Source organism: Amblyraja radiata, chromosome 3 (assembly GCF_010909765.2).
Source record: "Amblyraja radiata isolate CabotCenter1 chromosome 3, sAmbRad1.1.pri, whole genome shotgun sequence".
Classification (NCBI taxonomy): domain Eukaryota; kingdom Metazoa; phylum Chordata; class Chondrichthyes; order Rajiformes; family Rajidae; genus Amblyraja; species Amblyraja radiata.
In genome coordinates, this window is record NC_045958.1 from 88,443,714 (window position 1) to 88,456,739 (window position 13,026).

Consider the following 13,026-nt stretch of genomic DNA (forward strand, 5'->3'; position numbering starts at 1 on the left):
GGGGGGGGGGGTCAAGAAACTGCAGATGCTGGAATCTTGAGCAAAAACAAAAGACTGGAGAAGCACAGGAGGGGAATTTTTTTTAGGATCAGAGAGGACAATAACTGTGGTGAGTGGAGAGGATATTCTTGCAGGAATGTCCAGTGAAGATATATGCATAGAATTTAGAAAAAGGAAGAGAATCGATCAAGGAAGCATTCTTGATGGGACTGTATTATAGTCCTTCCAATGAATCAGAGGAGCAGATGTGCAGGGAGATGAAGATAGCTATAAAAAGTCATAGGGAAGTATTATTTGGCAATTTCAACTTCCCTAGTATTGGCTGGGATTTCAATTGTGTAAAGCATTTGGACAGAGTGAAAATTGTTAAATAAGTCCAAGAATACTTAATCAATACTCAGAGGTCCTAACCAGAGAGGATGCAACATTGAATTTCCTTTTTGGTAATAAGTGTCATAGTCATACAGTCAAAGAGCATTGGAAACACCCCCTTCATCCATGCCAACAAGAAGCCCCATCTAAGCGCATCCCTTTTGCCTATGTTTGGCTCATGTCCCTCGAGGGCTTCCCTATCCATGCACTTGTCCAAATGTCTTTTAAATGTTATTACTGCACCTGCCTCAACTACTTCTCCTGGCAGTTCATTCTATATACCCACCAACATCAGTGTGAAAAAATTGTCCTCCAATTCCTATTAAATCTTTCCCCTCTCACCTTAAACCTATGCACTTTAGTTGTTGAATCCCCTAATCTGGCTAAAAGGTTATGTGCATTCATCCTACTTATTCCTCTCATCGATCTATATATTACTAAAACACTAATCTTGTTTGTTTGTTTGTGTGCGTGCGTGTTCTCCAAATTCCGCCAAAACGGTGCATGATAGTGCTACAATTGTTGGCCCACCTTACTCACCATTGTGCTGTGATGTGCCATAGCAAGTTCCCTTCAGATTGATGTTATATTTTACAAGTTATTGACATTTTAAACTTTACAAAAAACACTTTTCCACTTGCCCTGCCCGTTAGCCGCGTTCGACGTCGCAATGACGTCACAATGGGATCCCGAATCTCATTTACATTAAAAAATCACGATTTTCATTGACATTGATTTTATTCTAAAAAAAACTTGGTTTTAATCAAGTTCTTCCATTTTCATTAACAGCTAACATTGTGTTTAGGTTATTTTAAAGAAAAAGCGCGATTTTCATTGAGAATTTCATTTTTTTTAAAAACATTGCGATTTTCATCATGGGGGTGGGATGGGGGGAGTTGAGGAGTGGGGGAGCAGGGGAATAGAGTGAGAGGAGGGGGTAGGGAGGGTAGAGGGGTTATGGAGGGAGGGAGCGACTGAGGGTAGAGGAAAGTAGAGGGAGGAAGGGAGTGGGGAGCGGAGGAGAGGAGGAAAAAATACATCAGGTGAAGAGGGGAGGGAGTGCTGGGGATGGGGGGGAATGGAGGAGGATGGGGTAGGAAGAGGGATGGCAAGGTAATGGAGGAGGGGAGGGGAAAGAGAGAGGAGGGGAGGGAGGAGGTGCGGGGAGAAAGCAGAGGAGGGTTGGTGGAGGGTGGGGAGAGGGAGAATAATGGGGGAGGGGAATAAGGGACTGAAGAGGGAGAGTGAGATGCATTCACATTGATCTTATATTTTACAGGCTATTGCCATTTTGAACTTTAAAAACGTCGCAGTCGCACTCCACTTGCCGGCCGCGCCTGCGCAGTTGGGGGAGGGTTGCCGTGTCTCGCGGCACAACGGGGATCACTGGCGTCACAACGGGAACCCGTCAGTCACGCCTGCGCAGTTGGGGGCTATGGGTCAGTGGTTGAATGTTGACTTGGGGGAAGGGTATCTAAGTTTACAACAGAATCTGGATCAGTTGGTAAGTTGGGCCAAAAGATGGCAAATGGAATTTACCTCTGACAAGTGTGAGGTGTTGCACTTTGGTATGTCAAACCAGGGCAGGACTTTTGCCGTAAATTGTAGACCCCTGAAGAGAGTTGCAGAACTGAGAGATCTGGGAGTACAGGTGCATGGTTCGCATAAAGTGGTGAGTCAGGTGGACAGTGTAGTGAAGAAGACAGTTGGACACTTGCCTTTGGTGAGAAGAGTGTAGAGTACAAAAGTTTCCTTTATAAAGTAGGAGGAGAATGGTGGCGTTATTGAGGTGTACGCGATCATGAGGGGCTGGTTACATCGCATTTGAAGGGTCAGTTTCTTTTTCTCAGGGTAGAGGATTCTAAAACTGGAGGGCATCGAGGGGAGAGATTTAAGAGGGACTTCACGGGTAACATTTTCATGCAGAGGGCACCCCATAATGGAAAGAACTGCCAGAGCTATCCAGAAAAAGCTGATATATTTACGACTTTTAAATGACATTATTACAGATATATGGTTGTGAAGGGTTTAGAGGGCAATGGGCTGAGTACACCAACTTGGTCAGCATGGACAAGGTGGACTGAAGAGCCTTTTTCTATGGTGTCTAGCTCTATGACTGTAGTTGCCTCCTCAAAGTTCACTCCATTAATTAGTTTGCCAATTTCAACCTGTGACTCGAAAATGCAAGTCCAAGTCTTATTTATATTTGCAAAAAGCCAATGGCGGAAACGATCCCTCCGACCTGAAAAATAATTTTACATTACCAGCTCAGTTTCCCATCTTGTAACAATTCTTCTATTGACGCTGCCACTCTTCCTTTTATTGAGCCACTTCATCAAATACCTCGTGGTGCCTATTAATAGTTCCCATCTTCATTAAATTTGTTCTTGTATTTCTCCACACAAATGGGAGCAATACAGTGCCCCAGTCCTCCAAAGTCCCTCATCAATGGTACTCTTTAAGTAAAACTCATCCATTCTCTTTTGGAATGTGGCCACAATTGGACCCAATACTCATGGCTGACCGAATATGCTGTAGAATTTTAGCAAAACCTCCATTTGTAAACCCAGAATACTGTTTTCCATATTAATTGCTCTGCCTTTAAAAATTCCTTCTCAGCTCTCCAGGCCTGTCCAAGTGGCTGTTTCCTCCCAGATCATTGTTCCTGAAGGCATCAAAAGAACACATATGAAAGAAACAAGGGCATAATATGTATAATCCTCCTTCAATCGTCTGGGAGCAATCACATGTTAAGAATGTGAGTGCCGCTGATTGAATGCCCCCTGCTAAGGTGCCCACCCTGATATCTCTGCTGCCTCACAGCTCCCGCCAGCTGAGTTTGACTGTGTGGGGTTTTTTCCTCGATGCTTCAGATTCCTTCCACATCCCAAAGACGAGCTGGAAGGTTAATTGATGACTATAAATTGCCCCTAGTGTGAGTAGGTGGTTGGAGAATGAATGGAAGGAGGTGATGGACATGTGAGCAATAGATTGCAGGGAAACAACTGGGTGAATGGAACTGATTGGATGGCTTTGACAGCTGGCAATGAGAGAATGGTTAAAATGTGAGAAATATGAAAAGACATATCCATTAAGGGTTAAAGTTATTTTCAATTTCTTGACGCAGTTGCTGTGGACAGTGTTTAATGAGGGATTATTGCCAAGTGATTTGCAGACATAGCTATATGACCTGAGCGGGAACATTGACTATCAAAGTGAGGTAAATGATGGGATGTTTATTGTAGATGTTGGCAGTTGCTACAATATGATAAACTGCCAGAGGTGCACATATCAGTAATCATTGAGATTATTAGTGTCATTAATCATAATTCCCCAAAATATGGCAGCAGCCAATTTTGACCAATGCTGTCTGTTGAGGTGGTCGTTAGGAGCTGAGCTAATAGAGTGCCGCGCTCCCATCAACAACAGTTTACTTTGAGAATGCGAGGTTAATTATATTTGAGCTGATGATTTCTCCTCTCCTTGGAATAAACTGAGCACTTTGTCAATCCCAAGAGTTTCTTCCTGTTAAAATGGTGAAATTATTTTATTGAAATGTTTTCCATTGGCTGGAATCTTAGACTTATGAAACAATAGAGTGGGATTGTGTTAAAGCTGATATCTCACAGAGAGATAGTGAATGTTCACGTTAACTCTTTCCCTGGGCTTTACAGATCAAATTAACAATTTATGGCTGTTTAGTGTTTGGTTTGTAAAACTAACTTCTCCAAGTTGGGATAATGAGCAATTATGTAAGCCAGTTAATGTTCTATCTGTGTGGGTATTATAGAGCTGGCATCAGTTTTATTTTACATCTGCTAAAAAAATGTAAACCATTCTAACAAATAGAATGCTTTCAATGAAATGGTCAGCGGTATACAAACCACTTATACACACAAAGCAACTCACTGCCTCATCCATAACCACTGTGTCTGACAGAAATGTGCTTTTCAGAACAATTGAGTAATGGGCTGTGCCAGGTCCCAGGTAATACCAGTTGAACTTACATCCTCAATTTACCCCCATTTATTCTCAGCACTACGGCAGTCCCCGTGATTATTAGTGAAATTAAAAAATACCCACTATTACAATCCTATTATTCCCATGCATCTTTCATCTGGTATCATATACATTGGGGTGCTGGTACCGCATACAGTATGGTTGTGATCTGGGGAAAGAACAGAACTAGGACAATCAATGAGATATTTGATTAAGAATTCAGGAGCATCTTCTTTGGCCATTCAGTGCTTAGATGTTGTACTTGCTCCCACAGAGATTGTGAACTGTTTTTTGGGATCAACACTGTTACACGGCTAATAGAGCCACTCCCTCACAGCTCTAGAGACCTGAGCTCAACCTGAATTTGAATACTCTCTGTGTGGAGTGTTCACATTCTGCTTGTGACCACTTGAGTTTCTTTCCAGTGCTCTCATTTCCTCCCACATCCAAATGATTTGTATTGGTAAGCTAATCGGCCACTGTAAATTGCCTGTTGTGTGTTGGTGTGTGGGAAAATCTGGTAGGAGTTGATGGGAATGTGCGGCGAATACATAACAGGATTAATGTAGGATTAACGTAAACGTGTAAATAAGTGGTTGATGGTCAGTACAGACGGCGGGCTGAATGGCCTGTTTCTGTACTATATCACTCTATAACATTCATTATGTGAAGAACTCAAATGGGTTAACAACACGTTCTCTTTGTTGAAATTACAAACTGAGAGGGGAGAGGGGGAGAGAGAGAGAGAGAGAGAGAGAGAGAGAGAGAGAGAGAGAGACGTATAGTACAACACAATTAAAAAATGTTACACTTCTGTCTAACTAATGTCCTTATACAGTTGCAGCAATTGATTACGCTTAGTCTAATGTGTTCTATGGGTAATTACAGCATTAAGGATTTTTCAAACAGCAAATTAGAGAACATTACATTCAACAAATATCAAAACTGTATGACTTACTCCACTGAACAGAGATGGAAGTGGTAATTCCTCAATCTCGCTTACATAATTTTTCACATGATACATTATACAATTTAAGAGAATTTTTGTTCGGTGTCACTGATATTTATGTGGGAGATATGAAACAATAGATAAATCTGTTTAAAGACAGTTGTGGGCTTTAGAGAGAGGCCCACATGGTTCTTAACAGTGCTGTTGATTGCCTGTTCTTTATAGTTAATTGCACCTGCAATTCCCTCATGTTTTGAGGGGTAATGCATGCACGCTTCCAGTAACATATCAGTGCCAAGCTATCTGTCTGACGACAGCAAAGCTTATTAAGGTGTGAATCAAGGTCAAAAGCAATCAACCCTCAGAAGACCAGAAGGTTAAGATCTACCAAAATGGTAAATTGGCTTTGTAACCTGCAAGCTTGTTGTGGGAGAGAAATATAAGGTGCTGTGTCCCAAAGGAAATAGAAGAGAATGCAGGCTGTGTTGAATATTCAGTCCCTTGCTACAGTCTGTTTCTTTTTCATATCATCAGATTATGAAACTTTGTGGATTGTAGTGATATTGAAATTTCAGTTGTGTTTCTTTGAAAGGACTCTATACAACATTTTATGGTTTTTAAGATACATAGATTTACATAACTCAGAGCATAGAGTCATAAACAGAGAGTTGGACAATAAACCCGATTGTCATCCTACCACATTCACGCTGGCCGTTTTGCTTGTCAACAGTAACACCTTTTTCTAGCATTAGGATTGTATCTTTCTATGCTTTGCCTGTTTAACAGCCTATCTAAATATCCCTTAAATGAGCAATTGTATTTAATTTCATCAACTCCACATCTATTCCTCTGATTCCAACTGACTATTTGGACAGTGATTGCCTTTCTCTTTACCTAAGCTTTCTCCATATGGCCTCAGTGGGCAGCTCCTTCAGAATATCCTCTCTTCTTTTTTGCATTCCCCCCCTTTCATGTCTGAACTTTGTATATTGGGAATATTAAATGCCAGTCCCACCCTTCACATGACCATATTTCTGTGATTGCAATAACAGAGCAATTGCATTTGCTGATCCATGCTCTGAGCTCATCTGACCTACTTGTGAGGTCCCTAAATTAAAGTAAATTAAGCCTATTAACAGTGCCACGCTCTGTAATCTGCCACTGTCCCAGTGAGGCAACGTACCCATCTGGAGTTTCACCCTTGGCCCATAGAAACGCCAGTCTGTTCCCATCACTGATACATCCTTTAGCACTACCACTGGCCTCGGCTTTTCCCTCTCCTGCCATGCATCAGGCACAAGCATAATATCAGAAACTTGGCTGCCCCTGCTGCTTTCTTCTGAGATGCCTCCTCCTCCCGACAGTATCCAAAATTGAATATCTATTTGAAAGGGGACTTGCATTACCTGCCTCCATCACTGCTCTTCCTGGTGGGCACCCATCACCTCTCTTTCTGCTACTGCAGTGTGACCAACTCATGAAATATACTAAATACTACATTTTCCACTATGAATGCTCCATAGTGAGTCTAACTGCACCATGTGGTCTCACAAGAGGCGCACGTGGACACAGTGGTATGCCGGTTCTGCAGGATGAGCAACATCACGGGCAGTTTCAATGCCACTGATGACATTGGTTTAGTCACCAGTGGCATTGGAATTGCCCCTATGTTGCACATCCTGCAGAACCAGCATACCACATCCCTACTGGTTCCTAGTCCTTTCAACAAAGCAAAAAAGCTTACCTGATCACTACTCACCTTGCTCCCAAGCCCACACTTTGATCTCACAGTCTGTATCAAATCCCAGTGTGGTAATGCGGAATTGGTAATTTCTTATTGTATGCCTTTGGACTTTGTGTAATAATCCTCCTTCCAAATATATCCAACAACTAATTCATGCCTAATTGCAGTGGGTCTGACAGCATGGCACCATATTCTTCCCAAAGTAGCAACAAATCAAGAGCATCCAGTCAATCCATTTACCATTTAAAAAAAGTGTCCAATCATAATTCTATTCTTAATCTGGGTGAACACTACCTTCATTTCACGTAAAAGTCTCAGGTCAGGGAATGGGAGACACAAGTCTGCTTAGGAAAACTATTCTATCAAATACGTTATGAAAGATTGGGAACAAGTCTAAACTATATCAATTATGACATATAACCACAGATTATTTATGCTAACCATAACATCACCATAAACATAATGTGATTGATAATTTTCCTTTAAGAGGCACCATCTTTTTTTTCACTGACATTGTTACATTCCTTATATACGGTCCCGTAATTTGCCACCTATCTTTCCTTTTTTTTGGTTTATATTTTTGCGGTTTGTCGGACGTATATATGTGTACATAATTAACTCTGTAAACAAGTGTACTGCTTGTCAGCTGCAAAGAAGTGTGAAAACGATTAACAGTCCAGAGCCGGGGCCATTAGTACATTACTTCCTCTGTGTAGCATTCTCTGAGCTCCTTCAGAGACTGCCCACCTCCACCCCCACCATCCCCCTCTCCCATTCCTTTTTCTTGACAAAGGGAGAATGTCGGTCTAATGTGCCACCACATTACAGGCCATGAGGGGCTGCGTTGCTGACGGTGAAGGAATGGAGTAGGCAGAGCAATTCACTGCCAATTGAGAAAAGAACTCTAATTCTGATAAATGGTCGACCCCATTACATCCTACCTGTTATTATAACAGACATGCAGTATCTGTGCAGTAAATTAGTTAAACCCCATAAGGGTTTCACAGTAGCTTATCTTGAAGTGAGTAATTTGACTGTTGAAGGAGGTGCGCGCGTGACCGGTATAAGTGATTCTTTCCACATTAAAGCAGCTTTAATTGACTGCTATTTTCTTCCTTAATTCATACTTATCATATATTGTCTCTCCACGAGAAAGAATACAACAGTAGTTTGCAGTAATTTATCTTTTATCAACTAATATTTTTATTTATGATTGAACAAATAAATACCTTGACAGTAAAATAAAGTAGTGCAGTTTTGCATTGAAAAAACCCATAAACTACAAATGTCAAGGTAATCTATACTAACAAAGAATATACATTGTCTGTACAATATACATTATTGTATATTTGAAATTAGGGTGATTTCATCTGTATAATTTACGGTGATGGTATTTTTCTATATTAATGTGATTGAAATTGCAATATATTGTAATATGCATTACATCAATGTATTGAATATAAGCACAGTATAATATTTAATGAATGTGTTAATCAGAATATATTACTCAATAATGTATAATTGCATAATAATAGCAATCCCCATGTGTTAGATAATGACTGTTCCTTTTCAGGAATTACATGAATTTTCAGGAATCGCATCTCACCCCACCACCACGCCCTCCTCTTTCCGCTCTGCTGCAACTCCAACTCTTAGAATACCCAACTCTTTCCTCCCTTTGGATAAATGCGCTTATTTTTTTCTGGTCGTCCATTGGACCATTTTCGCCTCCCCTCATTAGAATGTCCCACCTCCATCCTCTTTGGTTGCACCATCTCCTTCCCTCATTGAGACAGACTTTCCTCCATTGCATTGAAAGGTCCTGACCCGAACCATCACCTAGCCATATTCTCCAGAGTTGCTGCCTGACATGCTGAGTTACTCCAGCACTTTGTATCTTTTTCCTCCATTGTTTATTGTTCTGTACCTTCCTCCATATTCTGATTGGTCCAGGCCTCACTAAATGTCCATAGAAAAGAACCCCTCAATGCTTCCAACATTTTCTGTTTTTGCTTTGCATTTCCAAGTTTAGTTTAGTTTAGCAAAAACAGAAAATGTTGGAAGCATTGAAGGATTCTTGACCTGAAACATCAACTCCGTTTTACTCGCCCCAGATACCTCCTGACTTGCTGTGTTTTTCCACCATTCCTTCGTATTATTTGCTAAAATAATCTCTGATTCAAATTTTGTTGCATGAACAAATTCCGTTGTGGGTTTATCTCCGTGTACCAGGAATCCTTTAGATTACGGACCCATGAAATGATTATTCATTGCCTTACATCCTTGTCTGATATTAATTCCTTTTCTGCAAAATGGTTTCCTTAGAATTGTATGACCAAGAGTTTTGTAAGCTTATGAAGAAATTGTTGTTTCCAAGATTGTTGTGCCTGTAAAAATCATTGCACAATACAATACAGACAAGCTGCAGCATGAAAAATGCAATCTGAATTTATACATTAAGCAGCAAAAATAAGGTTGACATATTCCATATGGACCAGCAAGGCCTTTGATAAAGCTCTGTATGGTATGGTGCTCTGGAAGGTTAGATCGGATGTGATCCAGGAAGAACTAACTAAATGGATACAAAATTGGCTTCATGAGAGGAAGGAGACGGTGGTGGTAGGTTGTTTTTCAGACTGGAGGCCTGTGATGTGCCTCAAGGATCAGTGCTGGTCCCATTTCACTTTGTGGTTTATATCAACATTTTGGATGAGAATGCACAGAGCATGTTTAGTAAGGTTGCAGATGACACTAAAATAAATTGTGCTGTAGACCGTGCAGATGGTTGTCAAAAATTACAGCAGTATCTTGATCAACTGAGCAAGTAGGCTAAGGAAAGGTTAATGGAGTTTAATGCAGATAAGTGTGAGATGTTGCATCTTCTGAAGTCAAACCAGGGCAGAAACTTCACAGTGAATGGTAGGGCGCTGGGGAATGTTGTAGAGCAGAGGGATCTGGGAGTACAGGCACATGAATCCTTTCATAGCAAAAGGATTTGAGTATAGGAGCAGGGAGGTTCTACTGCAGTTGTACAGGGTCTTGGTGAGACCACACCTGGAGTATTGCGTACAGTTTTGGTCTCCAAATCTGAGGAAGGACATTATTGCCATAGAGGGAGTGCAGAGAAGGTTCACCAGACTGATTCCTGGGATGTCAGGACTGTCTTATGAAGAAAGACTGGATAGACTTGGTTTATACTCTCTAGAATTTAGGAGATTGAGAGGGGATCTTATAGAAACTTACAAAATTCTTAAGGGGTTGGACAGGCTAGATGCAGGAAGATTGCTCCCGATGTTGGGGAAGTCCAGGACAAGGGTCACAGCTTAAGGATAAGGGAGAAATCCTTTAAAACCAAGATGAGAAGAACTTTTTTCACACAGAGAGTGGTGAATCTCTGGAACTCTCTGCCACAGAGGGTAGTCGAGGCCAGTTCATTGGCTATATTTAAGAGGGAGTTAGATGTGGCCCTTGTGGCTAAGGGGATCAGAGGGTATGGAGAGAAGGCAGGTACAGGATACTGAGTTGGATGATCAGCCATGATCATATTGAATGGCGGTGCAGGCTCGAAGGGCCGAATGGCCTACTCCTGCACCTAATTTCTATGTTTCTATACTTCCTAGAAAGTGAAATAATGGTAACTCCTTTGTCATCTAAATGGTCACTGTATATATGTGGACCCAGCACCATACTAGTACCATACCATGGTCACAGGCCTCCAATTGGAAAAACAACCCTCCACAACTATCCTTTGACTTCTTCCCATATGCCAATTTTGAATCCAATTAGAGTCATAGAGGCATTGAGCATTACTGCGTGGAAACAGGGTCTTTGGCCACCTATTCCTTCCTGACCGAGTTAGCATAATGGGGTAATTATATTTTCCTGCATTTGGCCCATAGCCGTCTGACCATCCTCATGATGTTGAGCTCTTTCACGTTCCCTCTGCCTCAAGGCCTGTTTCTCTGGCAAGTAGCCCTCATCTCCAAATGAAGATCCCTTCAGTTTAGTTCTCCTCCAAACATTTCCTAACCTGTATCATTTCAAATGTCTTTTCAAAGTTGTAATTGTATCACTGCTATAGCTTCCTCCAGCGCCTCATTCCTGAAACCTTCTAAGTGTCAATAAGGTCACCGCTTAGCCTCCTACGCTCCACAGAAAAAAGTCCCAGACTCTCCAACCTCTTGCCCTTAATTCAAGGCCGCAAACCCAAGTAGCATTCTGGTGAAATTTCTCTGCCCCCTTTCCAACTTAAAAATATCCTATAAGTTGTGTGAACAGAACAGCATAAAGCAAGTGTGATCTCACCAACAACTTGTGCAGCTACATCATGTTGTGCCAATCTTTGTGCCCAATATCCTTCACAATGAGGGTGGAGAAAACACTTCCTTCTTCACACTGATCACCTGACTCACCACTTTTAAGAAAACATGCACTTCCACACTCACTGCCCTGCAACACACTTCAGGGCTCAACAATGTCCTGAGTCCTGACCTAGTTTGACATACCAAACTGCAACTATTCACACTTGTCAGAGTTAAATTCCATTTGTAATCCTTGGCCTACCTTCCCAACTGATCTTGACCCTGGTATAAATTTGGTTATCCCTCCTCACTGACCACTATACCATTAATTTTGGTGTCATCTCCAAATTTACGGACAATGTTAAGTACATGCTCATCCAAATCGTTAATGAACAAATAACAGTGGATCCAGCATCAACCGCTAAGACACTCCAACGGTCATGGACCACCAATCAGCAAAACAATCCACCTCGTGAAGGTCGGTACGGTGGTACAGTGGTAGAGTTGCTGCCTTACAGCGTTTTCAGCACCAGAGACGTGGGTTTGATCCCGACTACGGGTGCTGCCTGTAGGGAGTTTGTACATTCTCCCCGTGACTACATGGGTTTTCTCTGAGATCATTGGTTTCCTCCCACACTCCAAAGGCGTACAGGTTTGTAGGGTAATTGGCTCGGTATAAATGTAAATTGTCCCTAGGATAGGGTAGTGTTAATATGCGGGGATCGCTGGTCAGTGCGGACTCGGTGGGCTGAAGGGCCTGTTTCCGCGCTGTATCTCTAAACTAAACTAAACTATCATTTAACTCCTTCCTTAAAGCCAATTTTGAATCTAATTGACTGGTTCACCTTGGATTCCATGCACTTTAACCTTCCATATTAACCTACAGTGCAGGACTTTGTCAAAGGCCTTGCTAAAGTCCATATAGATAACACCCACACGCACTCCTCATCCTTTTGGTGGCCTCTTCAAAATATATGGGACATGATTTCCCATGCACTTATGAAACTCTTGTTATTGGTGAGGCACGAATATTGAGGACCTGGTTGTGAAAGACTATCTTTTCAAAACAAATTTACAATTTGATTGAACCTCTGCATTGAACTTATCCCAGAAGAATTATTTTGAGATTCTTTTATATGACCAGTAGACGGAACCTCAACGGTAGAATGATTTTACCTGGAACACCCAGTTATCATTTATGCTTACACTATGCATGAGTCATCACCAATCTGACTGTAATCTTCTCAAACACTGTAAACAGAAAAGTAAGAAAGTGAAGTTTCTCTGCCAAACTCATCTTGTCAAGTCAGTACAATCCAACCCAAAAATGTAATCCTGAAGATCTTGTTTGAAATGTTTATTTTGCAGATGTGGACGTCCCTGGAAAGGCCAATATTTATGACCCAATCCGTAAACTGAAAGTTTAACCTGAACTTTACACAGAGGAGTAAAGTCAGCCATATGGCTATGAGTCTGGAGCCACATATAATCTAGGGTAGTAACAATAAATGTAATTACCTGAAGGACATGAGCCAATCAATTGTGCTTTTTTCGCTATCTACATCATCTTTTTAAAATCCGGAATTGATTTAATTATCTATAGATTATCAGTTCACATTTTTATTTTTAATCTAGCAATTTAATTATGTGCTACCATGTGC

General features: G+C 41.3%; 1 protein-coding gene across 8 annotated transcripts in view; it reads left to right on the top strand.

Moving 5' to 3' along the window:
- bnc2 (basonuclin 2) overlaps nt 1–13,026 on the top strand; it is a 543,948-nt gene that overhangs the window by 516,585 nt on the left and 14,337 nt on the right. The window lies entirely within an intron of this gene.